Genomic DNA, 26420 nt, shown 5'->3' with positions numbered 1-26420 from the left:
CACTCCCGGTGCGGAGGTAATGAACCAAGCTTAGGTTCTTCAAAAACGTCACGATATTCAGTCAAGAATTCAGGAATCTCAGAGGGAATAGATGATGAAATGGAAACCACAGGTACGTCCCCATGCGTCCCCTTACATCCCCAGCTTAACACAGACATAGCTTTCCAGTCAAGGACTGGGTTATGAGATTGCAGCCATGGCAATCCAAGCACCAACACATCATGTAGGTTATACAGCACAAGAAAGCGAATAATCTCCTGGTGATCCGGATTAATCCGCATAGTTACTTGTGTCCAATATTGTGGTTTATTGCTAGCCAATGGGGTGGAGTCAATCCCCTTCAGGGGTATAGGAGTTTCAAGAGGCTCCAAATCATACCCACAGCGTTTGGCAAAGGACCAATCCATAAGACTAAAAGCGGCGCCAGAGTCGACATAGGCATCCGCGGTAATAGATGATAAAGAACAAATCAGGGTCACAGAAAGAATAAACTTAGACTGTAAAGTGCCAATTGAAACAGACTTATCAAGCTTCTTAGTACGCTTAGAGCATGCTGATATAACATGAGTTGAATCACCGCAATAGAAGCACAACCCATTTTTTCGTCTAAAATTCTGCCGTTCACTTCTGGACAGAATTCTATCACATTGCATATTCTCTGGCGTCTTCTCAGTAGACACCGCCAAATGGTGCACAGGTTTGCGCTCCCGCAGACGCCTATCGATCTGGATAGCCATTGTCATGGACTCATTCAGACCCGCAGGCACAGGGAACCCCACCATAACATCCTTAATGGCATCAGAGAGACCCTCTCTGAAATTCGCCGCCAGGGCGCACTCATTCCACTGAGTAAGCACAGCCCATTTACGGAATTTCTGGCAGTATATTTCAGCTTCGTCTTGCCCCTGAGATAGGGACATCAAGGCCTTTTCCGCCTGAAGTTCTAACTGAGGTTCCTCATAAAGCAACCCCAAGGCCAGAAAAAACGCATCCACATTGAGCAACGCAGGATCCCCTGGAGCCAATGCAAAAGCCCAATCCTGAGGGTCGCCCCGGAGCAAGGAAATCACAATCCTGACCTGCTGAGCAGGATCTCCAGCAGAGCGAGATTTCAGGGACAAAAACAACTTGCAATTATTTTTGAAATTTTGAAAGCAAGATCTATTCCCCGAGAAAAATTCAGGCAAAGGAATTCTAGGTTCAGATATAGGAACATGAACAACAAAATCTTGTAAATTTTGAACTTTCGTGGTGAGATTATTCAAACCTGCAGCTAAACTCTGAATATCCATTTTAAACAGGTGAACACAGAGCCATTCCAGGATTAGAAGGAGAGAGAGAGAGAAAGGCTGCAATATAGGCAGACTTGCAAGAGATTCAATTACAAGCACACTCAGAACTGAGAAAAAAAAAAAAAAAAAAAATCTTCAGCAGACTTCTCTTTTCTCTCCTTTCTCTGTCAATTAATTTAACCCTTTTCGGGCCGGTCAAACTGTTATGGTTCTCAATGGCAAGAGAACATAGCCCAGCAAACATAAGAACTAGCTCTTGGAAGGATGGAAACTAAACTGACCATGAACTAAACCTGCCGCACAACTAACAGTAGCCGGGTAGCGTAGCCTGCGTTTTATCCCTAGACGCCCAGCGCCGGCCGGAGGACTAACTAATCCTGACAGAGGAAAATATAGTCCTGGCTCACCTCTAGAGAAATTTCCCCGAAAGGCAGACAGAGGCCCCCACAAATATTGGCGGTGATTTTAGATGAAATGACAAACGTAGTATGAAAATAGGTTTAGCAAAATTGAGGTCCGCTTACTAGATAGCAGGAAGACAGGAAGGGCACTTTCATGGTCAGCTTAAAACCCTATCAAAACACCATCCTGAAATTACTTTAAGACTCTAGTATTAACTCATAACATCAGAGTGGCAATTTCAGATCACAAGAGCTTTCCAGACACAGAAACGAAACTACAGCTGTGAACTGGAACAAAATGCAAAAACAAACAAGGACAAAAGTCCAACTTAGCTGGGAGTTGTCTAGCAGCAGGAACATGCACAGAAAGGCTTCTGATTACAATGTTGACCGGCATGGAAGTGACAGAGGAGCAAGGCTAAATAGCGACTCCCACATCCTGATGGAAACAGGTGAACAGAGAGGATGATGCACACCAGTTCAATTCCACCAGTGGCCACAGGGAGAGCCCAAAATCCAATTTCACAACATGTCTGGCTCCGACCAGGCATAAAAGAGTGATCGTCACTGTCTGGTGACAGAGGTCTCCGGCTCCGACCAGGCATAAAAAAGTGATCGTCACTGTCTGGTGACAGAGGTGTCCGGCTCCGACCAGGCATAAAGAGTGATCGTCACTGTCTGGTGACAGAGGTGTCCGGCTCCGACCAGGCATAAAAGAGTGATCGTCACTGTCTGGTGACAGAGGTCTCCGGCTCCGACCAGGCATAAAAAAGTGATTGTCACGGTCTGGTGACAGAGGTGTCCGGCTCCGACCAGGCATAAAAGAGTAACATAGTAACATAGTTAGTAAGGCCGAAAAAAGACATTTGTCCATCCAGTTCAGCCTATATTCCATCATAATAAATCCCCAGATCTACGTCCTTCTACAGAACCTAATAAGTGTATGATACAATATTGTTGTGCTCCAGGAAGACATCCAGGCCTCTCTTGAACCCCTCGACTGAGTTCGCCATCACCACCTCCTCAGGCAAGCAATTCCAGATTCTCACTGCCCTAACAGTAAAGAATCCTCTTCTATGTTGGTGGAAAAACCTTCTCTCCTCCAGACGCAAAGAATGCCCCCTTGTGCCCGTCACCTTCCTTGGTATAAACAGATCCTCAGCGAGATATTTGTATTGTCCCCTTATATACTTATACATAGTTATTAGATCGCCCCTCAGTCGTCTTTTTTCTAGACTAAATAATCCTAATTTCGCTAATCTATCTGGGTATTGTAGTTCTCCCATCCCATTTATTAATTTTGTTGCCCTCCTTTGTACTCTCTCTAGTTCCATTATATCCTTGCTGAGCACCGGTGCCCAAAACTGGACACAGTACTCCATGTGTGGTCTAACTAGGGATTTGTACAGAGGCAGTATAATGCTCTCATCATGTGTATCCACACCTCTTTTAATGCACCCCATGATCCTGTTTGCCTTGGCAGCTGCTGCCTGGCACTGGCTGCTCCAGGTAAGTTTATCATTAACTAGGATCCCCAAGTCCTTCTCCCTGTCAGATTTACCCAGAGGTTCCCCCGCTCAGTGTGTAATGGTGACATTGATTCCTTCTTCCCATGTGTATAACCTTACATTTATCATTGTTATACCTCATCTGCCACCTTTCAGCCCAAGTTTCCAACTTATCCAGATCCATCTGTAGCAGAATACTATCTTCTCTTGTATTAACTGCTTTACATAGTTTTGTATCATCTGCAAATATCAATATTTTACTGTGTAAACCTTCTACCAGATCATTAATGAATATGTTGAAGAGAACAGGTCCCAATACCGACCCCTGCGGTACCCCACTGGTCACAGCGACCCAGTTAGAGACTATACCATTTATAACCACCCTCTGCTTTCTATCACTAAGCCAGTTACTAACCCATTTACACACATTTTCCCCCAGACCAAGCATTCTCATTTTGTGTACCAACCTCTTGTGCGGCACGGTATCAAACGCTTTGGAAAAATCGAGATATACCACGTCCAATGACTCACCGTGGTCCAGCCTATAGCTTACCTCTTCATAAAAACTGATTAGATTGGTTTGACAGGAGCGATTTCTCATAAACCCATGCTGATATGGAGTTACACAGTTATTCTCATTGAGATAATTCAGAATAACATCCTTCAGAAACCCTTCAAATATTTTACCAACAGTAGAGGTGAGACTTACTGGCCTATAATTTCCAGGTTCACTTTTAGAGCCCTTTTTGAATATTGGCACCACATTTGCTATGCGCCAGTCCTGCGGAACAGACCCCGTCGCTATAGAGTCCCTAAAAATAAGAAATAATGGTTTATCTATTACATTACTTAGTTCTCTTAGTACTCGTGGGTGTATGCCATCCGGACCCGGAGATTTATCTATTTTAATCTTATTTAGCCGGTTTCGCACCTCTTCTTGGGTTAGATTGGCGACCCTTAATATAGGGTTTTCATTGTTTCTCGGGATTTCACCTAGCATTTCATTTTCCACCGTGAATACCGTGGAGAAGAAGGTGTTTAATATGTTAGCTTTTTCCTCGTCATCTACAACCATTCTTTCCTCACTATTTTTTAAGGGGCCTACATTTTCAGTTTTTATTCTTTTACTATTGATATACAGGTCCTTCTCAAAAAATTAGCATATAGTGTTAAATTTCACTATTTACCATAATGTAATGATTACAATTAAACTTTCATATATTATAGATTCATTATCCACCAACTGAAATTTGTCAGGTCTTTTATTGTTTTAATACTGATGATTTTGGCCTACAACTCCTGATAACCCAAAAAACCTGTCTCAATAAATTAGCATATTTCAACCGTCCAATCAAATAAAAGTGTTTTTTAATAACAAACAAAAAAACCATCAAATAATAATGTTCAGTTATGTACTCAATACTTGGTCGGGAATCCTTTGGCAGAAATGACTGCTTCAATGCGGCGTGGCATGGAGGCAATCAGCCTGTGACACTGCTGAGATGTTATGGAGGCCCAGGATGCTTCAATAGCGGCCTTAAGCTCATCCAGAGTGTTGGGTCTTGCGTCTCTCAACTTTCTCTTCACAATATCCCACAGATTCTCTATGGGGTTCAGGTCAGGAGAGTTGGCAGGCCAATTGAGCACAGTAATACCATGGTCAGTAAACCATTTACCAGTGGTTTTGGCACTGTGAGCAGGTGCCAGGAAGCATGAAGTGCTCCAAAATCTCCTGATAGCTAGCTGCATTGACCCTGCCCTTGATGAAACACAGTGGACCAACACCAGCAGCTGACATGGCACCCCACACCATCACTGACTGGGTACTTGACACTGGACTTCAGGCATTTTGGCATTTCCTTCTCCCCAGTCTTCCTCCAGACTCTGGCACCTTGATTTCCAAATGACATGCAAAATTTGCTTTCATCAGAAAAAAGTACTTGGGACCACTTAGCAACAGTCCAGTGCTGCTTCTCTGTAGCCCAGGTCAGGCGCTTCTGCCGCTGTTTACCTGGGGAATGCGGCACCTGTAGCCCATTTCCTGCACACGCCTGTGCACGGTGGCTCTGGATGTTTCCACACCAGACTCAGTCCACTGCTTCCTCAGGTTCCCCAAGGTCTGGAATCGGTCCTTCTCCACAATCTTCCTCAGGGTCCGGTCACCTCTTCTCGTTGTACAGCGTTTTCTGCCACATTGTTTCCTTCCAACAGACTTACCATTGAGGTGCCTTGATACAGCACTCTGGGAACAGCCTATTTGTTGAGAAATTTCTTTCTGGGTCTTACTCTCTTGCTTGAGGGTGTCAATGATGGCCTTCTTGACATCTGTCAGGTCGCTAGTCTTACCCATGATGGGTGTTTTGAGTAATGAACCAGGCAGGGAGTTTTTAAAAGCCTCAGGTATCTTTTGCATGTGTTTAGAGTTAATTAGTTGATTCAGAAGATTAGGGTAATAGGTCGTTTAGAGAACCTTTTCTTGATATGCTAATTTATTGAGACAGGTTTTTTGGGTTATCAGGAGTTGTAGGCCAAAATCATCAGTATTAAAACAATAAATGACCTGACAAATTTCAGTTGGTGGATAATGAATCTATAATATATGAAAGTTTAATTGTAATCATTACATTATGGTAAATAATGAAATTTAACACTATATGCTAATTTTTTGAGAAGGACCTGTAGTTGAAGAACAGTTTGGGATTAGTTTTACTCTCCTTAGCAATGTGCTTCTCTGTTTCATTTTTGGCAGCTTTAATTAGTTTTTTAGATAAAGTACCGTATTTTCCGCTTTGTAAGACGCACTTTATTTCCCCCAAATTTGGGGGGGAAATGGGGGTGCGTCTTACAAAGCAGATATACCGCTTACCGTTACAGGCTGGGATGAGGGGGTGTCCGCTGCCGCCCGCTGCTGCTGCCGCCCACCACCGCTGCTGCTGCCGCCCACCACCGCTGCTGCTGCCGCCCACCACCGCTGTCGCCCGCCACCGCGGTTGTCCGCTGCTACTCCGGTGCTGCGGGGGCTCTGGCGACATTTTGTGAAAGACCAGAGCCCCCCGGCAGTTCGTCCATGCGTTCCTTCCTGTATGACTGACTCCGGGAAAATGGCCACCGAAATCTCGGGAGATGAGATTTCAGCGCTGAGATCTCATCTCTCGAGATTCCGGCGGCCATTTTCCCGGAGTCAGTCATACAGGAATACATGGACGAACTGCCAGGGGGCTCTGGCCTTTCACAATATGTCGGCAGAGCCCCCGCAGCACCGGAAACAGCCCTGCAGCCCCGAAGCCCCCCTGCAGCACAGGAGCCCCCCCGCAGACCGCCTCATCCCAGCCTGCAGCACAGGAGCCCCCCTGCAGACCCCCTCATCCCAGCCTGCTGCATAGGAGCCCCCCTGCAGACCTCCTCATCCCAGCCTGCAGCACAGGAGCCCCCCTGCAGACTGCCTCATCCCAGCCTGCAGCACAGGAGCCCCCCTGCAGCACAGGAGCCCCCCTGCAGACCCCCTCATCCCAGCCTGCTGCACAGGAGCCCCCCTGCAGACCCCCTCATCCCAGCCTGCTGCATAGGAGCCCCCCTGCAGACCTCCTCATCCCAGCCTGCAGCAATGATCCACTCCTGCCTCCAGCAACGACCCTGGGACCCTGATCCACCGCAGCCACAACCCCTGGTAAGTAATAAGACGCATGGATTATAAGACGCCCCACCAATTTATTAAAAAAAGTTTTTTCCTATTTTTCTCCTCAAAATTTGGGGTGCGTCTTAGAATCCGGAGCGTCTTACAAAGCGAAAAATACGGTATTTTTCTCCCTATAGTTTTTTAGAGCTTCAGTGGTGCCATCCTGCTTTAGTAGTGCAAATGCTTTCTTTTTACTGTTAATTGCCTGTCTTACTTCTTTGTTTAGCCACATTGGGTTTTTCCTATTTCTAGTCCTTTTATTCCCACAAGGTATAAACCGCTTACAGTGCCTATTTAGGATGTTCAGAAACATTTTCCATTTATTGTCTGTATTCCTATTTCTGAGGATATTGTCCCAGTCTACCAGATTAAGGGCATCTCTAAGCTGGTCAAACTTTGCCTTCCTAAAGTTCAGTGTTTTTGTGACTCCCTGACAAGTCCCCCTAGTGAAAGACAGGTGAAACTGTACAATATTGTGGTCGCTATTTCCTAGATGCCCGACCACCTGCAGATGTGTTATTCTGTCAGGTCTATTAGATAGTATTAGGTCTAAAAGTGCTGCTCCTCTGGTTGGATTCTGCACCAATTGTGAAAGATAATTTTTCTTGGTTATTAGCAGAAACCTGTTGCCTTTATGGGTTTCACAGGTTTCTGTTTCCCAGTTAATATCCGGGTAGTTAAAGTCCCCCATAACCAGGACCTCATTATGGGTTGCAGCTTCATCTATCTGCTTTAGAAGTAGACTTTCCATGATTTCTGTTATATTTGGGGGTTTGTAACAGACCCCAATGAGAATTTTGTTACCATTTTTCCCTCCATGAATTTCGACCCATATGGACTCGACATCCTCATTCCCTTCGCTAATATCCTCCCTTAAAGTGGACTTTAGACAAGACTTTACATAGAGACAAACCCCTCCTCCTCTCCGATTTTTACGATCCTTTCTAAACAGACTGTAACCCTGTAAGTTAACTGCCCAGTCATAGCTTTCATCTAACCATGTCTCGGTTATTCCCACAATGTCAAAGTTACCTGTAGATATTTCTGCTTCTAGTTCTTCCATCTTGTTTGTCAGGTTTCTGGCGCTTGCCAGCATGCAGTTTAGAGGATTTTGTTTTGTTCCAATCTCCTCGCTGTGGATTGTTTTAGAAATGTTCTTACCTCCCTTCTGAGTATGTTTTCCTGGGTCTTCTTTGTTCGAGTCTAATGTTTTTCTTCCCGTCCCCTCTTCTTCTAGTTTAACGCCCTCCTGATGAGTGTAGCGAGTCTTCTGGCGAATGTGTGTTTCCCAGGTATGTTGAGGTGTAGTCCGTCTCTGGCGAGGAGTCCATCGTACAAGTAATTCACACCGTGGTCCAGGAATCCGAATCCTTGTTGTCTGAGACACCATCGTCTTAGCCAGTTGTTCGCATCAAGGATCCTGTTCCATCTCCTGGTGCCATGCCCGTCTACTGGAAGGATAGAAGAAAAAACTACCTGTGCATCCAGCTCCTTTACTTTCTTCCCCAACTCTTCAAAGTCCTTGCAGATTGTCGGTAGGTCCTTCCTTGCCGTGTCATTGGTGCCAACATGTATCAGAAGAAATGGGTGGACGTCCTTGGAGCTGAAGAGCTTTGGTATCCTATCGGTCACATCCTTGATCATCGCACCTGGAAGGCAGCATACTTCTCTTGCGGTTATGTCCGGTCTGCAGATGGCTGCTTCTGTGCCTCTCAGTAGTGAGTCTCCCACCACCACCACTCTTCGTTGCTTCTTGGCTGTACTTTTTGCTGTCACTTGTTGCTGTGTACCCTTTTCTTTTTTGCTTGCTGGTAGTGCTTCATCCTTAGGTGTGCCATCTTCATCCTCTACAAAGATTTGATATCGGTTCTTCAGTTGTGTGGTTGGTGATTTCTCCATGGTCTTCTTGCTTCTTTTGGTCACATGCTTCCACTCATCTGCTTTTGGAGGTTCTCTGACACTTTTTTCACCTTCTGTGACCAGTAGAGATGCTTCTGTTCTGTCTAGGAAGTCTTCATTCTCTTTGATGAGTTTCAAAGTTGCTATTCTTTCTTCCAGACCTCGCACCTTTTCTTCTAAAAGGGCCACTAGTCTACACTTCTGACAGGTGAAATTGGATTCTTCTTCTGGTCGATCTGTGAACATGTAGCACATGTTGCAGCTCACCATGTAGGTTGTCACATCTGCCATGTTGCTCCTAGATCCTGCTGACTTGCTGTGTGTTTTCCTTCTTGTGTAATCTACTCAGCCAAGATTTCTTGCAATAATGTCCCACAGGCATAAATTCGCGTGCCGTAAGGCACGCAGTTTGGTGATGCTTTCCAAGCAGCTGGTCCCGGCTGTACCCAACGATCTTCTTGCTGAGGGAGACTCTTCGCTTTTCCCAGAAGGCACCTGGAATATGCAAATTATCCTCCTCAAGCTTGAATCCCTGGTTTGGTGATGCTTTCCAAGCAGCTGGTCCCGGCTGTACCCAACGATCTTCTTGCTGAGGGAGACTCTTCGCTTTTCCCAGAAGGCACCTGCAATATGCAAATTATCCTCCTCAAGCTTGAATCCCTGGTTTGGTGATGCTTTCCAAGCAGCTGGTCCCGGCTGTACCCAACGATCTTCTTGCTGAGGGAGACTCTTCGCTTTTCCCAGAAGGCACCTGGAATATGCAAATTATCCTCCTCAAGCTTGAATCCCAAGAGTGATCGTCACGGTCTGGTGACAGAGGTCTCCGGCTCCGACCAGGCATAAAAAAGTGATCGTCACGGTCTGGTGACAGAGGTCTCTGGCTCCAACCAGGTATAAAAAAGTAATTGTCACGGTCTGGTGACAGAGGTCTCTGGCTCCGACCAGCCGCTGATGTCATCACTTAGCTCATGCCTTGTAAAGGACAGACCCCATCGCTGCCCAACTCCCTTTCGGCACGTCCCGGATTCTGGGATTCCTCGGAAACGCCCTGGAAACTTGCAGGGTCTAGAAGATCTTCCCTTTTTTACGTCAACATCATGGTCGTTCTGGGAGATTTGGCAAAGCCGCGGGTAATCATCAGGGGACGCTTCTAACCAAAGAAGTCCTCATCGAAAAATATCAGATCTTCCCTGTTGTGCCTTCGTTCTAAAAAATGGCGGTGATGTAGACAATCCCTTTAAGGCTTCAAATTCTCATTGAAAGTATCAGCCAGAGAATGAGCCGCTCTGGCGGCAGAAGACGTCTTCATGAGCCTTGAAGATTTCCCTTTTTCCCCCAGATATTGTGACTGACAACCTCCGCGGCGTCTGTCGTCCCATAAATCACAGCCTTAATGCTCGGCCCAACGTGGCTTTTGTTTGGATGAAATTGCCTGTACCAGGATTTTCTTCTTCATCAGTGTCAGGAGCGCGGTGATTAATAACTTCTCGTGAAATGCAAAGTGGTTTTCACGCACAATTATAATAATTCATTTCTGGAAGGATCAGGTGTCGCCATCACAATAATTTATGTCCTTTGTTTACTCGAGGTTCCCCGGTTGTCAGAGCCGTAGTGCCGGCCTCAGCCTTAGCCCAGCAGTCGCCCCCGGAGCAGCGCTCCCTGGATCTGCTGCTTCCAGTATTTCTAGCGCTATCTGTATCTCCCGCGTTGGTTGTCATTGGCTTCTGAGTGGTGAACTAGTTGTGACGGGTGTAAATGGAGGGTGCAGAGGTCGCCTAACACAACAGGACAATACATTTCAGGGCCATTTATGGGATCAAGGGTAAAAAGAAAATTGCGTAAAAATGAAGTTAATGGTTGTTTCAGACGGTGGAAAAAGAAAAAAATTCACAAACTTTCTTCTCTAATATTTTACCAGCTCCGCTGACAATTGAGCCTTCACGTCTGCAGCATTTGGGGCTTTTATTGCGACTTTTTATTCTACTTTTGTAACAATTTTTCAAACTCTTTTTTTTTTATTATTGTGTTGCAATTATAAAATCCAGAAATTCACCTAAAGTCGCCGTCTGTTAGGAGGCTGCCTGAGGATAAGGTCTGCAGGAACAACCCAAATTTAGCATTAATCCTTCTGTAGCCCTAGACCATCAGGAATTATAAAATGAACCTTGTGACTCTAGACCACCAGGGACTCTAAAATTGCTAGAAGAGTGACAATCGGGGGCTACTTTGCTCTCGGTCCAGTGCCTCATCTTCTATAGATCCCTCCTGTACTTACTCCCCAGGTACTGGCACTGTGTACTATCTGCAGTGACATACCCTTGTTTTATGTAGTTTTTGCTTATTTTTTTAAATGAAGAGGAAACTTAAGGGCCTAAAATGCCGGTGAGAAATCCTAATATCACAGATCTCTGAGTGATGGAAGGAATCCGCCGGCTAAATGAGATGTTTTATCCCATAAGCCACCTAATAATCTCTATCAGAAGCGATGATTTGTATATTGCAGCCGCTCCTTCCTTAGATGTATAATGGAAGTGCTGACTTCACAAACGCAGATCTCCTCCATATTGGAGAGAAGGACGCAGGACGGGCGGGTAATGACTGGAACAGATTGTAATGGACCCATCTAACCAAGGCTGAGATCAAAATTACAGAGACAGCAAAAACTACTAAGGCTGAAAAAACAGAAGCATCTTTTTTTTTTTTTCCGTCATACATTTAATTGTACTAAATAGCAAATCTGTATTGTGTGTGTTCTGTGTGCGGCAGGAAGGTGGCGCTGTCGTCCTGTGCAATCTCCTGTCTGCTGTTATAGCTCATTGTCAACTCTGTGTCTTTAATGTTTCATATTATAAAATGTGCGACATAAACTATTATCTATATATCTATCTATCTATTATTTATCTATCTATTATCTATATATTATGTATCTATCTATTAGCTATCTATTATTTATCTATTATCTATATATCTATTATCTATTATCTATCTATTATTTATCTATTATAATAATAATAATCTTTATTATCTACTATCTATCATCTTTTATCTTCTATCTATTATCTATCATCTATCTATTATCTATCTATTATGTATTTATCTATTATCTATTATTTATCTATCTATTATCTACATATTATGTATCTATTATCTATCTATTATTTATTATCTATCTATTATCTATTATTTATCTATCTATTATCTATATATTATGTATCTATCTATTATCTATGTATTATCTATCTATTATTTGTTTATAATCTATCTATCTATCTATTATCTATCTATCGTCTATCTATTATCTATCTATCTGTTATCTATCTATCTCAGCATTTCTACAGTATTTCAAAAGTTAGTTTTAGTTGATATGAAAATGTCAGTATTCATTAAAGAAGTTGTGACTTGAGAGCAGCATAAAACTTTCCCCTGTGCATGGAATATGTAAAAGATAACAAACTCAGTCATAGTTACCTACTAGCACCTACCCTGAGACAGCACAGGCTTTTGATTGCCTGCAGTAGTTAGATGACGTTGAGCAGTGCTTCATCATAGAACATTTGAGAGCAGCATGCTTTTAAGAATACAAAATAGATATTTTTCTTCTGCCAACCTCTCTAGTTTTGCCTGCCTACAATTTTCTAGAAAGGAAATGAGCAGAGAAACAAAACACACTAAACCTGTCCATACTTCCTGCACAAAGACAAAGACCCGACATCACTTCCTGTATAGAAACAAAGGCCCGACATCACTTCCTGCATAAAGACAAAAGCCCGACATCACTCCCTGTATAGAGGCAAATGCCCGACATCACTTCCTGCATAAAGACAAAAGCCAAACATCACTTTCTGCATAAAGACAAAAGCCCGACATCACTTCCTGTATAGAGGCAAAGACCCAACATCACTTCCTGCGTAAAGACAAAAGCCCGACATCACTTCCTGTATAGAGGTACATACCCAACATCACTTCCTGCATAAAGATAAAAGCCCGACATCAATTCCTGTATAGAGGCAAAGACCCACCTCCACTTCCTGTAAAGAGATAAAGACCCACCTCCACTTCCTGTGGAGAGATAAAGACCCACCTCCACTTCCTGTAGAGAGATAAAGACCCACCTCCACTTCCTGTAGAGAGATAAAGACCCACCTCCACTTCCTGTAGAGAGATAAAGACCCACCTCCACTTCCTGTAGAGAGATAAAGACCCACCTCCACTTCCTGTAAAGAGATAAAGACCCACCTCCACTTCCTGTAGAGAGATAAAGACCCACCTCCACTTCCTGTAAAGAGATAAAGACCCACCTCCACTTCCTGTAGAGAGATAAAGACCCACCTCCACTTCCTGTAGAGAGATAAAGACCCGCCCCACTTCCTATAAAGAGATAAAGACCCGCCTCCACTTCCTGTAGAGAGATAAAGACCCACCTCCACTTCCTGTAGAGAGATAAAGACCCGCCGCACTTCCTGTAGAGAGATAAAGACCCACCTCCACTTCCTGTAAAGAGATAAAGACCCACCTCCACTTCCTGTAAAGAGATAAAGACCCACCTCCACTTCCTGTAGAGAGATAAAGACCCACCTCCACTTCCTGTAGAGAGATAAAGACCCACCTCCACTTCCTGTAGAGAGATAAAGACCCGCCCCACTTCCTGTAGAGAGATAAAGACCCACCTCCACTTCCTGTAAAGAGATAAAGACCCGACTCCACTTCCTGTAGAGAGATAAAGACCCACCTCCACTTCCTGTAGAGAGATAAAGACCCACCTCCACTTCCTGTAAAGAGATAAAGACCCGCCTCCACTTCCTGTAGAGAGATAAAGACCCGCCTCCACTTCCTGTAAAGAGATAAAGACCCGCTCCACTTCCTGTAAAGAGATAAAGACCCGCCTCCACTTCCTGTAAAGAGATAAAGACCCACCTCCACTTCCTGTAGAGAGATAAAGACCCGTCTCCTCTTCCTGTAAAGAGATAAAGACCCACCTCCACTTCCTGTAGAGAGATAAAGACCCGTCTCCTTTTCCTGTAAAGAGATAAAGACCCACCTCCACTTCCTGTAGAGAGATAAAGACCCACCTCCACTTCCTGTAGAGAGATAAAGACCCGCTCCACTTCCTGTAAAGAGATAAAGACCCGCTCCACTTCCTGTAAAGAGATAAAGACCCACCTCCACTTCCTGTAGAGAGATAAAGACCCGTATCCTCTTCCTGTAAAGAGATAAAGACCCGCTTCTACTTCCTGTAAAGAGATAAAGACCCGCTCTACTTCCTGTAAAGAGATAAAGACCCACCTCCACTTCCTGTAAAGAGATAAAGACCCGCCTCCACTTCCTGTAGAGAGATAAAGACCCGCCTCCACTTCCTGTAAAGAGATAAAGACACGCTCCACTTCCTGTAAAGAGATAAAGACCCGCCTCCACTTCCTGTAAAGAGATAAAGACCCACCTCCACTTCCTGTAGAGAGATAAAGACCCGTCTCCTCTTCCTGTAAAGAGATAAAGACCCACCTCCACTTCCTGTAGAGAGATAAAGACCCGTCTCCTCTTCCTGTAGAGAGATAAAGACCCACCTCCACTTCCTGTAGAGAGATAAAGACCCACCTCCACTTCCTGTAGAGAGATAAAGACCCGCCCCACTTCCTGTAGAGAGATAAAGACCCACCTCCACTTCCTGTAAAGAGATAAAGACCCGACTCCACTTCCTGTAGAGAGATAAAGACCCACCTCCACTTCCTGTAGAGAGATAAAGACCCACCTCCACTTCCTGTAAAGAGATAAAGACCCGCCTCCACTTCCTGTAGAGAGATAAAGACCCGCCTCCACTTCCTGTAAAGAGATAAAGACCCGCTCCACTTCCTGTAAAGAGATAAAGACCCGCCTCCACTTCCTGTAAAGAGATAAAGACCCACCTCCACTTCCTGTAGAGAGATAAAGACCCGTCTCCTCTTCCTGTAAAGAGATAAAGACCCACCTCCACTTCCTGTAGAGAGATAAAGACCCGTCTCCTCTTCCTGTAAAGAGATAAAGACCCACCTCCACTTCCTGTAGAGAGATAAAGACCCACCTCCACTTCCTGTAGAGAGATAAAGACCCGCTCCACTTCCTGTAAAGAGATAAAGACCCGCTCCACTTCCTGTAAAGAGATAAAGACCCACCTCCACTTCCTGTAGAGAGATAAAGACCCGTATCCTCTTCCTGTAAAGAGATAAAGACCCGCTTCTACTTCCTGTAAAGAGATAAAGACCCGCTCTACTTCCTGTAAAGAGATAAAGACCCACCTCCACTTCCTGTAAAGAGATAAAGACCCGCCTCCACTTCCTGTAGAGAGATAAAGACCCGCCTCCACTTCCTGTAAAGAGATAAAGACACGCTCCACTTCCTGTAAAGAGATAAAGACCCGCCTCCACTTCCTGTAAAGAGATAAAGACCCACCTCCACTTCCTGTAGAGAGATAAAGACCCACTTCCACTTCCTGTAAAGAGATAAAGACCCGCTCCACTTCCTGTAAAGAGATAAAGACCCGCTCCACTTCCTGTAAAGAGATAAAGACCCACCTCCACTTCCTGTAGAGAGATAAAGACCCGTATCCTCTTCCTGTAAAGAGATAAAGACCCGCTCCACTTCCTGTAAAGAGATAAAGACCCACCTCCACTTCCTGTAGAGAGATAAAGACCCGTCTCCTCTTCCTGTAAAGAGATAAAGACCCACCTCCACTTCCTGTAGAGAGATAAAGACCCGTCTCCTCTTCCTGTAAAGAGATAAAGACCCACCTCCACTTCCTGTAGAGAGATAAAGACCCGTCTCCTCTTCCTGTAAAGAGATAAAGACCCACCTCCACTTCCTGTAGAGAGATAAAGACCCGTCTCCTCTTCCTGTAAAGAGATAAAGACCCGCTCCACTTCCTGTAAAGAGATAAAGACCCACCTCCACTTCCTGTAGAGAGATAAAGACCCGTATCCTCTTCCTGTAAAGAGATAAAGACCCGCTTCTACTTCCTGTAAAGAGATAAAGACCCGCTCTACTTCCTGTAAAGAGATAAAGACCCACCTCCACTTCCTGTAAAGAGATAAAGACCCGCCTCCACTTCCTGTAGAGAGATAAAGACCCGCCTCCACTTCCTGTAAAGAGATAAAGACCCGCTCCACTTCCTGTAAAGAGATAAAGACCCGCCTCCACTTCTTGTAAAGAGATAAAGACCCACCTCCACTTCCTGTAGAGAGATAAAGACCCGTCTCCTCTTCCTGTAAAGAGATAAAGACCCACCTCCACTTCCTGTAGAGAGATAAAGACCCGTCTCCTCTTCCTGTAAAGAGATAAAGACCCACCTCCACTTCCTGCAGAGAGATAAAGACCCACTTCCACTTCCTGTAAAGAGATAAAGACCCGCTCCACTTCCTGTAAAGAGATAAAGACCTGCTCCACTTCCTGTAAAGAGATAAAGACCCACCTCCACTTCCTGTAGAGAGATAAAGACCCGTATCCTCTTCCTGTAAAGAGATAAAGACCCGCTCCACTTCCTGTAAAGAGATAAAGACCCGCCTCCACTTCCTGTAAAGAGATAAAGACCCACCTCCACTTCCTGTAGAGAGATAAAGACCCGTCTCCTCTTCCTGTAAAGAGATAAAGACCCACCTCCACTTCCTGTAGAGAGATAAAGACCCGTCTCCTCTTCCTGTAAAGAGATAAAGACCCGCTCCACTTCCTGTAAAGAGATAAAGACCCACCTCCACTTCCTGTAGAGAGATAAAGACCCGTATCCTCTTCCTGTAAAGAGATAAAGACCCGCTTCTACTTCCTGTAAAGAGATAAAGACCCACTCCACTTCCTGTAAAGAGATAAAGACCCACCTCCACTTCCTGTAGAGAGATAAAGACCCGTATCCTCTTCCTGTAAAGAGATAAAGACCCGCTCCACTTCCTGTAAAGAGATAAAGACCCGCCTCCACTTCCTGTAAAGAGATAAAGACCCACCTCCACTTCCTGTAGAGAGATAAAGACCCGTCTCCTCTTCCTGTAAAGAGATAAAGACCCACCTCCACTTCCTGTAGAGAGATAAAGACCCGTCTCCTCTTCCTGTAAAGAGATAAAGACCCGCTCCACTTCCTGTAAAGAGATAAAGACCCACCTCCACTTCCTGTAGAGAGATAAAGACCCGTATCCTCTTCCTGTAAAGAGATAAAGACCCGCTTCTACTTCCTGTAAAGAGATAAAGACCCGCCTCCACTTCCTGTAGAGAGATAAAGACCCGTATCCTCTTCCTGTAAAGAGATAAAGACCCACTCCACTTCCTGTAAAGAGATAAAGACCCACCTCCACTTCCTGTAGAGAGATAAAGACCCGTATCCTCTTCCTGTAAAGAGATAAAGACCCACTTCTACTTCCTGTAAAGAGATAAAGACGCGCTTCTACTTCCTGTAATGCTTCACGATATTTCTGCTACTAGAGGCGGAATACACGTGCTAGCAGGCAGAGAGAAAAACAGAAGTGACTCACCACGGACCGTGACGAATAGACTGTCCAGCCGCAGGTATTCTTACCCAAACTCATTAGTCTCCTAGGTATATAAATGGCTGTTGCATTCGGGTCAGAAGACTCCGGGGTCCGTGCTCAGACCACGACAAAGTAACATGTGATTCCAGCTTTATAGGGATTTGTCTGATCATTTATTTTGTGTGTGCAGAGGACTTCGAGGTCTGAATCAGAAGAAGACAGTGTTGCTGGACAGTCACTGGTGATGTTCTGTGACCCAATAGTTGGTGACCAATTCTCTCTTTTTACATTGTGGCACCTGATAGCAGATGATTCATCTGGGAGGCGCGGGCTCAATAGCGCTTCTTTCTACTCTCTTCCTGCAAGTACAATCAAGCTTTTTCCTTTCTAACAAGAGGAAAACTCAGTTCAGAGCCTTCACCTAACGGGGCTGATAGTCAGAGACCACCACACTTACCGTCAACTGAGACCTGATTATTTTGTGCTCACAATGAAGTAGAGTTGTGTGATGTTCTCCGACTCTACCCAGACCTTTATACTGCCAATGCCGTCAACTCAGCTCTAACAAAACGCCTTTATTCCGAAGGCTGAGAGACGGCGAGGACAATGCACAGCATAGAAATCTCACATGTGGCAGGAATTGTTAAAAAAGACATATCTGAATGATAGTTTGTGGATACATCAAAAGCCTTCATGACTTGCAGTACAATCAATTAGATGCAGTATTGCCAGAGTCATATGCAGCATTTGTTACTGCGTCAGGTAAAACAATGGTACAGGCCCCACCTAAGGATCGGCAAGGTTGGACAGATGTGTCCTTTCTTACCTTTTCTCATGGGTCTAAATATGCAATGATAAGTGGCAGGAGATGACCAGCTTCTTTAAATTAATAATAATAATAATTAAAAAAAATGTTATGATACTCAGTCAGGAGATGTTTCTGCTTTATGTGTACAGGCTTTTGTTAGCAGGGATGGTAATGTGTTCAGCTTATACTATGAGCAATCTGAGCACAAAAAAAAAGAGAACAAAAAAACCGATAGCATGCCCAAATTCGAAAATAATGCGTTTATTTGAAATAGGGATACACCAACTGGTGGGGGAGGGGAAGAGAGATACCAAAAAAGAGGGGCACTGTGCCAGGAGACGGAAACATATGGCTATAAAATACTCCAGTGATTCATAGTACTAAAACAATGAAATAAATAAATACATAACACCATTAACGGAAATAAATCATAAATAAACAAATATATGAATGACCACAGGGAAAAGTGCGGCAGGTATGTAAATGGAGAAACACTGTAGACACAATAAGGTGCAAGTGCAAGGTGGCTCAAAATGGTAGCCACCGCTAATAACTATTCTATAAATAAAGTGCCTGCAGTGCTTGCAATTAGTATATTATAACAACAAGATTGAGGCCACATATGCTATTATGCTATTACCTGTGGAAGGTGTAGAGACCGTCTCCTGGATGTGCCCGACCCCGACGCTCGTTTCGGCGTCAGCCTTCGTACAATCAATTAGATGCAGTATTGCCGGAGTCATATGCAGCTTTTGTTACTGCGTCAGGTAAAACAATGGTACAGGCCCCACCTAAGGATCGGCAAGGTTGGACAGCTGTGTCCTTTCTTACCTTTTCTCATGGGTCTAAATATGCAATGATAAGTGGCAGGAGATGACCAGCTTCTTTAAATTAATAATAAAAAAAAATGTTATGATACTCAGTCAGGAGATGTTTCTGCTTTATGTGTACAGGCTTTTGTTAGCAGGGATGGTAATGTGTTCAGCTTATACTATGAGCAATCTGAGACCTTGGCAAGATTCACAGACACTTAAAAATGACACATCTACATACACTGGAGGAACATAATATCTAAATGGTGCCGGAACTTTGGGGGCTTTTTTTTCTCTTTATAGGAAGCGGGGGTGGGTCTTCATCTCTATAGGAAGTGCGACCAAGCCTTTGTTTCTCTACTGGAAGTGCAGCCAAGCCTTTGTCGCTCTAGTGGAAGTGAAAGTCAGTCTTTTGTTTCTGTACAGTAAATGGGGATGGGGCTTTATCTTTCTACAGAATGTGAAAGAAGAGCTATATCTCTGTACAGGAAGTAGAAGCTGGTCTTTACATGTCTACAAGAAGTGGGGAGGATATTTGTTCTTCTTCAGGAAATGGAAGTGGGTTTTTGTGTCTCTGTAGGAAGTGGGGCGGGTCTTTGTCTCTATAAAAAGTGGAAGTGGGTCTTTGACTCTCTATAGGAAGTGGGGCTGGTCTTTGTGTCTCTACAGGAAGTGGAGGTCGGTCTTTGTTTCTTTAGGAAGTGGAGGTGGGTCTTTGTTTCTACAGGAAGTGGAGGTGGGTCTTTGTCTCTATAAAAAGTGGAAGTGGGTCTTTGACTCTCTATAGGAAGTGAGGCAAGTCTTTGTGTCTCTACAGGAAGTGGAGGTGGGTCTTTGTCTCTGTAGGAAGTGGAGGTTGGTCTTTGTTTCTGTAGGAAGTGGAGGTGGGTCTTTGTCTCTACAGGAAGTGGAGGTCGGTCATTGTCTCTGTAGGAAGTGGAGGTTGGTCTTTGTGTCTCTACAGGAAGTGGAGGTGGGTCTTTGTGTCTCTACAGGAAGTGGAGGTGGGTCTTTGTCTCTGTAGGAAGTGGAGGTTGGTCTTTGTGTCTCTGTAGGAAGTGGAGGTTGGTCTTTGTGTCTCTGTAGGAAGTGGAGGTTGGTCTTTGTGTCTCTACAGGAAGTAGGGGTGGGTCTTTGTCTGTAACACAGGTACAGAGATGCAGTTAGACAGATGCGCAGAACAAGGGTTAAACAATTATTCACTTTATCTAAACAGGAATAACCTCCTGACAGGGAGAAAAGAAGGGGATATACAGTTAAAGGGCTGCGGGTTAAACAGGGTAACGGTTGTTCAGAGTAGCAGTCTATTAGTTTCACTTATCGTGACTCGGTCGTCTGTTTCTCCCTCAGAGTCCTATGGCTGTTTGGCTAATGACTGAGGCCGGTGCTGAGTCTTCAGGCTTCCCTGACCAACAAATGGCCCTACTTCGTTTGGCAGCGGGTGGTCGCTGGTTTTGCCTGCTGAGCCCCTAGTCCATCTAATTGTGGAGCTGAAGAGTGAAGCTCTCCGCAATTTTCCAATTGGCGTATCTGCCTCTGAGCAGCCGCTGTCACCTGGATATCCGCACTGCAACACTCTGCCCGGCTCATGTTTCCCTGCATGCCTGCTGGTACTTGTGAGTCTTTACAGCGCCCATCCTGTGCTCTACGGCTGGGAGCCTTTCCCAACAGACTCCTGCTTGGAGTGCTCTGACCTGCACGCTCAGCGACGCTCCCCGGGTCCTTACTGCACCTGACCCTTATAACTGCCACTCGGCCTATCACTGCTCACGGCGCGGTGCAGGTCCTCTCTCACTCAGCCCTCTGGTGGGAAGCCCTTCTCTTTTCCCATGCAAACCTCCTTATACTCTTTTGACTCACCATGCCCCCTCTCTGCAGGACATGGGTCTCCTCCATCCTCAATTTCCTTCCCCCTGGAACAGGAGGCTCGGCCCCAGCAGTTCTGGATCTGGTGCTTCAGCAGCACTTGCAGCCTGGTTCTCTCTTCTACATGTCTCTCTACAAGAAGTGTCGGTCGGTCTTTGTCTCTCTACAGGAAGTGGATGTGGGTCTTTATCTCTCTATAATAAGTGAAGGTGGGTCTTTATCTCTCTATCAGAATTGGTGGGTCTTTATCTCCATATGAAGTGGATGTGGGTCTTTATCTCTCTATAATAAGTGAAGGTGGGTCTTTATCACTCTATCAGAATTGGAGGTGGGTCTTTATCTCTATAGGAAGTGAATGTGGGTCTTTATCTCTATAGGAAGTGAATGTGGGTCTTTATCTCTATAGGAAGTGGAGGTGGGTCTTTATCTCTATAGGAAGTGGAGGTGGGTCTTTATCTCTATAGGAAGTGGAGGTGGGTCTTTATCTCTATAGGAAGTGGATGTGGGTCTTTATCTCTATAGGAAGTGAATGTGGGTCTTTATCTCTATAGGAAGTGAATGTGGGTCTTTATCTCTATAGGAAGTGGAGGTGGGTCTTTATCTATAGGAAGTGGAGGTGGGTCTTTATCTCTATAGGAAGTGGAGGTGGGCCTTTATCTCTATAGGAAGTGGATGTGGGTCTTTATCTCTATAAGAAGTGGACGTGGGTCTTTATCTCTATAGGAAGTGGAGGTGGGTCTTTTTCTCTATTGGAAGTGGAGGTGAGTCTTTATCTCTCTATAATAAGTGAAGGTGGGTCTTTATCTCTATAGGAAGTGGAGGGGGGTCTTTGTTTTTTTTTCTTCCGGAAGTGCGGACGGGTCTTTATCTCTCTATAGGAAGTGGAGGTGGGCCTTTATCTCTATAGGAAGTGGAGGTGGGTGTTTATCTCTATAGGAAGTGGAGGTGGGCCTTTATCTCTATAGGAAGTGGAGGTGGGTCTTTATCTCTATAGGAAGTGGAGGTGGGTCTTTATCTCTATAGGAAGTGGAGGTGGGTCTTTATCTCTATAGGAAGTGGAGGTGGGCCTTTATCTCTATAGGAAGTGGAGGTGGGTCTTTATCTCTATAGGAAGTGGAGGTGGGTCTTTATCTCTATAGGAAGTGGAGGTGGGTCTTTGTTTTTCTTCAGGAAGTGCGGATGGGTCTTTATCTCTCTATAGGAAGTAGGAGGGGCCTTTGTTGCTCTATAGCAAGTGCAGATGGCCCTTTATCTCTGTATAGAAAGTGGGGAGGGTATTTGTCTTTCTATAGGAATTGGAGGTGGGTCTTTATTGCTCTACAGGAAGTATAGGCGAGTCCTTATCTCTGTAGAAAGTGGGGGAGGGTCTTTGTCTCTTATAGGAAGTGGGCGTGGGACTTTGTCTTTCTATAGGAAGTGGGCGTGGGACTTTCTCTTTCTATAGGAAGTGTGGGCAGGACTTTGTTTTATAGGAAGTGAAGGCGGGACTTTGTCACTCTATAGGAAGTGGGCGTGGGACTTTCTCTTTCTATAGGAAGTGGGCGTGGGACTTTGTCTCTTTACAATAAGAGAGGCTTTATTTATCTCTCTACAACAAGTAGATTTGGGTCTTTTAATTTCCACAGGAAGTGGGTTCAGGACTTTTTCCTTCTGCTCCTGCTCTCTGGTCTGTCAAACTGCATTCAGGCAGATCTGAGATGAGAGCTTTCAGTTGATAGCAAGCCATTCGACAATGACAGGAGAAATGCATGCTGGGAATTTGGGGAAATGAAGCTCCAGCACCTATAGTGCAGGCTGAATGCAGGTGAAAGGAAACCACAACTCAAAAAGAGTGAATGTGGAATTACTTGGACACTGTAGACTGGTGTGTGCACTAGTATCATATTGAACTTATTATTGGGGAAGAGAGGCCGGGTTTTTTCTGAGACTCGTTGCAAAGTCCGTTTGGATCATTTTAAGGCATCGATGGTGATTTTTGGAATTTGTGCGGTAGGTGCCCTTTAAATACACAGTCTCTTTGACCATCACTATTAGGTTAATGTCAGGTATTTACCGGCTGCATGCGGCACTAATGTAAGTAATAGCGCAGTAAAAGGTCGAGGCGTATGTGACTCGTGCCTCCGAGATCCTGGCGTAAATCTAAATGTGCACCGCGTCGTTAGTGCTTCTCTCCAGTTTCCATCCCAGTCAGTTATTAAGCGAAGGATTTCTATAATTAGTGGTATAAAAGCCCTGATGGACAAGATGCGGAGGTTTATGGAGGGAGACAGCTGATGTATGAGTAAGTACATTATATTTAGAGTCAGTGGCCAGCAGAGAATGCATTATGTTTTCCAGGCTAATGAACTGCTTCATTAAGAACGTGTCCCTAATTCTCTTGGCTAGACCGCGCAGTTCTTCTTAATAGCAACATGGCTCGGTGCCCTGCTTTGAGTTAAAGACGCCACTTCATATAGAAATCAGGCGCACTAAGGAAAAAACAGCCTTTGTTTTCCACTATATAAATCTGTCTTTTGATTTTTGATTTTTTTTCCCCCCAGAAATAGCGCCCCCCTGTCCACAGGCTGTATACGGTATTACAGCCCAGTTCCAGAATATTCCTTTGCGGCTTTTTTTTCCCAAACGGTTTTCTTATGTCAGCTCCATATTACAATATGTCCTTTACAAACATCTGCACAGAGAAAAACTCATTTCAGTCGATTGCTTTTAACATGCACAATTTCAGTCGCCGCAGGATCTCAAATCTGCTAAATTTGTTTTTGGTTTTTTTTTTCCACAAAAATTTTCATCTTTGCAAAAAAATTAATTGTTTTCCATACAGATCTGCAAGGAGTGTAATTAGGGGCGTTATAATTGCTCTCATTTTAGAGGAAAATACTTTATCTTCTAAAACTAAAATCTTAAAGGGGTTTTCCTGACGATGGCGGTCCAATACCCATCAGCTGATTTCAGCTGGATAAATACAGTAAAAAAGCCAAAGAGTGCAGTCCTATATGCCATGTGGTTCAATATTCTCAGTATTACGACTCAGCTCCTATTGAAGTGAATGTGATCTGAGCTGTAGTACCGAGAGCGGCCACTAACCAATGAATGGCGCTGTATCGCTCCTTTCACAGTTTTCATCCAGCCGACCCCAAAGCATCTATATGATGAGCTTGGAAAAAACATTTAAGTATAATTTAAAGGGTCTTTCTACATTATTTTCTTAAGAAAGCATTGAGCATAGTCTAAAAATAAAAAATAAGGTGCTCATCTCATAATGCTGCTTGTCTCTCTCTTCTGGCAATGGTGTAACCACTGCAGCCAATCACTGGCCACAGCGGTAATGTGCTAGTTACATGACCATCCCATTTGGAAAAACATAAATTTGGAGACCGTCTGGGGAGGAATAGTTGAGTAAGCATATTTTATTTATAGACCATGCTGGTCTATAACTTAAAGACAAATTAGTTTAAAAAAAAAGATTCCTAGCATGCATGAATCAGCTGGAGCAGTGGCTACAGAGCGTCTCCACACATCTATGAATAACATGGACATCACATTGATTTAAATGGGAGCGGTGTAATGCTTCATTCTACCTGCGGAGGCACTGCAAAGAAAATTGAGCACTTGCGGTTAGGTTTCTCCATAGATTACAGTTGGTCACTGAAGGTCTTAGCAGCGGGATCAGCTTATTTTGGTCGGAAGCTTGTAAGAAAAAGGAGCTGTTGAAAGTAGACAACTCTATTAAAGATGGAAGACAATATACGTCTTCTTAAAGGGGCAGTCTGTCTTGTAAAACTGCTGCTCAGATCATTGACCTTCCTTGATTGTCTCAGTGGCTACAGGTCTTGCTACTGCTACTTGGAGTTTCTACAACTGTTAGCGACGTGTGATTTTTTATTACATTTTTATTTCATTCAATGGTGTCTTTATTCCCTAAAATCCACGAACTGAGAGGCTCGATGTAAAACTCAAAAATAACTCAAAATAACTAAAAAATGTTTTAGAGAACTTAAAGGGCACAAATATAGAATCCAACCTTGAAATGATGGAAAATTGTCTTTAAGTGCCTGAAGATGCCCTGCTGGGAAATTATTGGGACATTTGTAGTTTATAACTTTCTATTTGGACATTTCCCTTTAATGCCGTATATCCTGAGATGACTTGTGTGAGATGATCATATAGGAACACGCAAGATTGTGTTATATTCTGTCTGGAGACGTTTATACTACACTAGATGGTGGCCCGATTCTAACGCATCGGGTATTCTAGAATATGTAAGTAGTTTATTAATGAAGATTTCAGAATAATGCAATTTATACACAGGATTCGGCCGGCCGCGACCAATTAGCAAAGCGTGGTTCAAATTGCCACGTAGTATATTGCCCAGCCACGTAGTATATAGCACAGCCATGTAGTATATAGCACAGCCACATAATATGTTGCACAGCCACATAGTATATAGCACAGCCATGTAGTATATAGCACAGCCACGTAGTATATAGCACAGACACGTAGTATATTGCCCAGACACATAGTATATAGCACAGACACGTAGTATATTGCCCAGCCACATAATATGTTGCACAGCCACATAGTATATAGCACAGCCACGTAGTATATAGCACAGCCACGTAGTATATAGCAGACACGTAGTATATTGCCCAGCCACAGTATATAGCACAGCCACGTAGTATATAGCACAGCCACATAGTATATAGCACAGCCACGTAGTATATAGCACAGACACATAGTATATTGCCCAGCCACATAGTATATAGCACAGCCACGTAGTATATAGCACAGCCACGTAGTATATAGCACAGCCACGTAGTATATAGCACAGACACGTAGTATATTGCCCAGCCATGTAGTATATAGCCCAGACACGTAGTATATTGCCCAGCCATGTAGTATATAGCACAGACATGTAGTTTATAGCACAGCCACGTAGTATATAGCACAGAGACGTAGTATATAACACTGCCCATGCAGTATATAACACCGGCCACGTAGTATATAGCACAGCGATGTAGTATATTGCCCAGCCACGTAATATATACCACAGCCACGTAGTATATAGTACAGCCACGTACTATATTGCACAGCCACGTATTATATACCTGTCATGTCGGATGCTGTTCAGACCAGGTCGTCCGACAGACAGCGGTAATTCCGCTTTTGTCCACTATACGCTCATTGGCGTCGGCTAGATTTTATCTAGCTGGTCCGGGGTTCATTTACCTGGTGCTCGGATTGGAAGCTGGGCCATGCCCACTGCCTTTAAATAGTTCTCCTGAACATTGGGCGTCGCCGATTATAGCTTCTCTCTTGTGCGTTGTTATGTCGGTCTGGAGTGGTGAGCTAGTAGTTGGAGTATCGTTGCTGGTGGTGTATTTCCCTTTGTCTTATTTTCTCCTTCCCATATTTGTATTTGTTTTGCCCTTTGCATTTATAGTGTATTCCTGAGTGACTGCGGCGTGGTGCTTATTTTTCCGTTATCCTTGTCTGTGCTGACTGTGGGTATTGGAGTGTGGTCTCTTCACTGGTGGGGGGGTGGTGGTTTCAGCCTAGGGTTGAAACAGGAGATAGGGTGAGGGTGGAGGCCCAGACATGCACACCATCAGTGTAAACTCTGGGAGAGGGTCAGTCAGGATTTCCCTAGTCTGAGGGAAATCGCAGGGGCCCGGGTTATT

The sequence above is a fragment of the Ranitomeya variabilis genome, chromosome 8 (genome assembly GCF_051348905.1).
Source record: "Ranitomeya variabilis isolate aRanVar5 chromosome 8, aRanVar5.hap1, whole genome shotgun sequence".
NCBI lineage: Eukaryota > Metazoa > Chordata > Amphibia > Anura > Dendrobatidae > Ranitomeya > Ranitomeya variabilis.
This window is presented reverse-complemented; position numbering follows the sequence as displayed.